The sequence below is a fragment of the Rosa chinensis genome, chromosome 7, assembly GCF_002994745.2.
Source record: "Rosa chinensis cultivar Old Blush chromosome 7, RchiOBHm-V2, whole genome shotgun sequence".
NCBI classification, from domain to species: Eukaryota; Viridiplantae; Streptophyta; class Magnoliopsida; order Rosales; family Rosaceae; genus Rosa; species Rosa chinensis.
In genome coordinates, this window is record NC_037094.1 from 52535661 (window position 1) to 52541251 (window position 5591).

Sequence of the window (5591 nt, forward strand, 5' to 3'; positions counted from 1 at the left end):
CATTATCTATATGGTGAGAAGTTCGAACTCTTTTCTGATCATAAGAGTTTGAAGTATCTATTCTCCCATAAGGAGTTGAATATGAGGCAAAGAAGATGGATGGAACTTATCAAAGACTATGATTTCACCTTGGAGTATCATCCCGGGAAGGCCAATATAGTGGCAGATGCTTTGAGCAGGAAACCCCAAGGGATCATAGCATCACTTATGGTCCAGGAGTGGCTCATGCTGGAGACTGCATCTGAGTTTGATCTTATGCCCACAGGAGAAGGACATGGAATCCTTCTGGGTAGTATCACTTTACAGCCGACCTTGATTTCCAGGATCATTCAGAGTCAAACACAAGATGAGTTCGCTCAAATGGTGATTTCTGAGATGATTCTTGATGCCAACGTGGAAGGTCCCGCTGAGTGGACAGTTGGAGTTGATGGTGGATTGAGATTTTGATTGAAATTGTATGTTTCGGGCGGTGATAACCTCAAGGAGGAGGTCATGCGGGAAGCACATCGATCTTGATATACGATACACCCAGGGAGTACTAAGATGTATATGGACCTACGAAGACAGTTTTAGTGGATTGGGATGAAGAGGGATATGGCTGAGTATGTATCTAGGTGCCTTACTTGTCAGCGGGTGAAGGCAGAGCATCAAAGGCCTGCAGGAATGTTGAAACCTTTGCCGATTCCAGTATGGAAATGGGAAGATATCTCCATGGACTTTGTGACCGGATTGCCTAGATCCAGACAAAGTTATGACTCTATTTGGGTGATTGTTGATCGTTTGACAAAGTCAGCGCACTTTCTTCCTGTGGTGAAGACTTACTCAAGTGATGCGTTGTGTAAGTTGTATCTTGATGAGATAGTGAAGCTTCATGGTGTGCCTGTAACGATTGTCTCTGATCGGGATGCTCGTTTCACTTCGGAATTTTGGCGTAGATTCCATAAGGCTTTCGGCACATCTTTGGCTATGAGCACTACATTTCATCCACAGACAGATGGGCAGACCGAGAAGGTGAACCAGGTGATGGAGGATATGCTTAGAGCATGTGTTTTGGACTTCAAGGGAAGTCGGGCGGATCATCTGCCATTGGTAGAGTTTGCCTACAACAACAACTATCACTCCAGCATCGGTATGGCTCCATACGAGGCACTTTATGGTAGGCCATGTAGGACTCCGATCTGTTGGGCGGATGTTGGAGAGAAGGAGCTCTTGGGTCCTGCGCTTGTTGGGGAGACTACAGAGAAGGTTACGACCATCCGAGACAGGATCCGTACTGCACAGTGTAGACAGAAGAGCTATGCCGATCTGAAGAGGAGACGGTTGGAGTTTGTGGTGGGTGATCATGTATTCTTGAAAGTCTCACCTATGAAAGGTGTGGTGAGATTTGGCAAGAAGGGTAAGTTGGCACCGAGATATGTTGGACCCTTTGAGATTTTGGAAAGGGTCGAAGACTTGGCGTATCGGCTTGCTCTACCAGTTAGCATGTCTGGTGTACACAATGTCTTCAATGTGTCCATGCTCAGGAAGTACATCTGAGATGAGTCCCATGTGATTGATCATGGTACTATTGAGGTGAAACAGGATGTGACCTTCGTCGTTGAACCTGTTCGTATCTTGGATAGGTCCACGAAGAGGCTTCGTAGGAAGGAGGTTGTTTTGGTTAAGGTGTTGTGGAGTCATCATGATGAGGGTGATGCGTTGACCCAAGTGCTCAAGTATATCCCATGCCTCGGTTTGACCATGACTATGTAGTGAACCTTGTGCGGCAACATCAACCTTCCTCCTCTCATGTGGTAATAGAAGCCGTCAATCATCATTGACTTAGTCAAACCATGATGGGGACATGCATTGCAAATATCCTTGTACCTATCCCATGCCTCCCAAAATGTCTCATGATCGCGCTGAGCGAAGAGTAAGAGCTCATGTCTCATGCTAGTGGTCTTGTGTGGTGGGTAGTAAGCATCCAAGAAAGTATCAGTCAACTCATCCCATGATCGTATACTCCTTGGTTGTAGCTTCAAAAACCATCCCTTTGCATCATCTCTAAGTGAGAAAGGAAACAACAGCATCTTGAACTCACCTTCCGGAAGTCCACCCTTTGACATAGTGCTCACAATCGCCTCAAAGTCTTGCATGTGGTTGATGGCCTTCTCGGATGGCATCCCACGGAAAATAGGCAAGATGCTCAATTGTTGTGGCTTGATCTCAAATTCCACATCTCTATCCGGAAGTACTAAGCATGATGCCGTGTTGGTCATGGAAGGTCTAGAAAACTTCCGAATAGGTCTCTCGCCATCTCTCTAACCGGTGATCTAATTGGACTCGGTGAGGGATCTCTTGGAGGTACTCCTAGCCTTGGAGGTGTTCGTGAACGATTCCTTGGCCTTTGTCTAGGAAGTCTTTGCAAAGTGCGACCACTTCTCAAATTGATAGGTAGTAACGTACTACTCATGCACCTATAAAGAACCACTAGAAAAGTAAGCACCTCAATAACCAAATAAACACAAAATATTCACCAAATACCAACCACAAAATTTGACAATTAATTAGAGGGTGAGAAAAGAAAAGAAACTTAACAAGTAGTGAAAACTAAAATTAGAAACTAAACAAAGAAACAAGAAATAAAAATAAAGATAAAAATAAAAGTATGCTAAAAGTGACCCTAAATGCCAATTACCAAGGGATTAAGATCCGAAGACCCTAATCCCCGGCAACGGCGCCATTGACTTGATGCATATGCTCTCGCAAGCGTACAAATCGTGTCAAGTAAAGGAAGTATTTGACCTTAGTTTATCGTACCTCAGGGATTAAGTGTTGGACCTAACCAAGATAATTGGCGGTAGGATACAAAAAGCACACAAGAAAAAATAAAAGTAAAATAAAAACTATAAACAATCAAGGCACCAAGCCTTGGCAATGCTCGGCTTAGCTCACACCAAGCCTATTCAAAGCCACTAACTTGTAGCCTCAAGGTGAATATGCACAATGAGTCGATGGATTCAATGATTGAGAGTTGATTTGAACTTAACAAAAAGTAATAAAATGCAAAGCGATTAATAAAAATGCAAGGAAATTAAACTAGAAAAGTGTGAACAATATAATGAGAATGTCGGGTGCTAGGGAGGTTCCTTCACCCAAATCTCATGTATCGGAATCTAATCTAATGTAGATGCAAATTTTCTACTTTGGCGGTAGTCGTATCCAAGGCGGTTTAAGGCTCAATGACCTAAATTCCCTTTCATGGTATTCCTACTCCGGTTCAAGGGTCGTAGGAACTCACTTGGCATGAATTAGAGCCGGTTCAAGGGTCTCTAATTCACATCAAGAGGCCTAAAGATCGGGGAATTAGACTATTAAGAGACCCGCACCGCGCATTCACGCAACGGGTGTAAATCACCATGCTTATAACCCCTCGAATACGAAATTGAAGGTTTCTAGCTTAGGAATTAGAGGGGGTCAAGCCTCTAACTCCATCCTCGACATGCTCAAAATACACACCCTAGAGTTGACTAGTTTTCTAGACATGCATTTTAACCCAACAAAAATAGATATAAGCATCCATCATATGAAAATTGCATTATTACATTAAAATAAGCATATTTTACACAAGATTTGGACTAGGGCACACAACCCTAGCCCCCAACAACAAATCTACTCACTACCCATCATTAAATAAACATCAATATACATAATTTAAAGAGGAACAAAGTGAAGAGAAGTAGGAGTAACAAGAACAAGCCACAAATTACTATAAAGCAATTATGGCTAGCCTTGGTTTATAACTCCCCACTTTTACCCAAATTTAATGGTGATGAAGTTCTTGATGCTTGGGCTTCCCCTTTGAAATTTGTGGAATTGATGAGAAGATGAAATCTTAGTGAGGTAGATCTTGGTGAGGAAGTGTGAATCTTGGTGAGGTATATCTTGGTGAGAAGATGAAATCTTAGTGAGGTATATCTTGGTGAGGAAGTGTGAATCTTGGTGAGGAGTAGAAATGGAGAAGGATGTGTGGTGTGGTGGTGCGGCTGATGAAGAAAAATGGCTAGCCTAGCCTTGATTTATAACTCCCCACTTTTACCCAAATTTAATGGTGATGAAGTTCTTGATGCTTGGGCTTCCCCTTTGAAATTTGTGAAATTGATGAGAAGATGAAATCTTAGTGAGGTAGATCTTGGTGAGGAAGTGTGAATCTTGGTGAGGTATATCTTGGTGAGAAGAAGAGATTTTGGTGAGGGTGGTGTGGTTCTTGGTGATGAGTAGAAATGGAGAAGGATGTGTGGTGTGGTGGTGCGGCTGATGAAGAAAAATGGGAATTGGAATGAATTCTGGGCGTGAGAGAGGAAGGAGAGGAAATGGGGTTGGTAAGAGAGAGGGTCTGATGGGATTTTTTGGTGTGCGGCTCCTGTTCTCCGAGAGGTAAAGGAATGAATGGGAACTGTGGTCTGGTTGGTGTGAAAGAGGGACACGCACGTGTCAGCATATGGGTGGCTAGGAGATGAAAGAAGAGAATAAGCTTGATTGCTGCACGTGGAAGATTGCTTATTACCACCTTGTTAATTAAACCAATTTGATTTAATTAAATGTTAAGCTGCCACACTTCCAATTAAACTAATATTTAATTAGTTTAATTCATTCCTTTTTTTCTTTTGCCTTGTGTGTTCAAGTTTCTCCATTTCCGACAATATCGCTCTTGGTTGACTTTTTGTTATTTTTTCGGAACTTTCATTTTGCTCCAATTTCGCACAACTTCTTCCGAAATCCACAACTCCGCTTATTTACTATAGAATAAATAAAAATGGATTAATTACATAATAATTGACTTGAGGATTAACTTAATTCTAGTGTTTTAGATACAATTACATGCATATAAATGCGTGTAATCAAACATATATGAGATTAACCTCTAAATCTGGGGAGGCAACCTGGAGGCAGGCTTTGGCCTTACCTCTAGCATTCTTGAGAGTGGCTGCAATTTTCTTTTGCCTTTGCATCTTTGAGTTTAGCAATATGGGCATTGCACCAATCTGGATACCGGCCCTATCAATTGATAATAAGAGTCTACATTGTGCTTGGTTGATTTGCAATGAGTACAATGCTTAGGACCCTGTGGCCTTCTCCATGGAGGACCAGAATCTATAGAAAATTTGGAGCTAGATGTGTGTGGTGGCTTATATTTAGCCACCATAGCAGACCCTTCCATAGTTGGCCCAAACATCATTGTTTTAAGCCTATTAGCTTCAGCACTAACAATTGAGTACGCCTCAATTTTTGGTAATGGTTTGGTAGTAAGCATCCTGCTTCTTACATCATCAAGATGAGGGTCAAGACCTGCGAGGAACATATGCACACAATGTTTGCTCTTTCTCTCTGTTGCAACAACAATGCAGTTCACACACGTGAGAGTGAGTGGATCTAGGATATCAGGTTCTTGCCACATTTTTTTCATCTTGCTATAGTAATCACACTACAAAAAAAAAAAAAATTATAATGGCCACGGCGTTGTGCCATCGCAAAAGACCAATGGCGACGGCTATGCGACGGCAAATACGCCGATGCCGTTGGTGGCGTTGCCATTGATATTAGTGACGGCA

The 5591-nt window shown here is 42.3% G+C and overlaps 1 non-coding gene across 1 annotated transcript; it reads left to right on the plus strand.

Moving 5' to 3' along the window:
- Positions 1-1827: 1827 nt before the first annotated feature.
- LOC112181105 lies at positions 1828-1934 on the plus strand. Its single transcript, XR_002928709.1, has one exon. It is a non-coding gene; the product is annotated as a small nucleolar RNA R71 (small nucleolar RNA).
- Positions 1935-5591: the final 3657 nt, after the last annotated feature.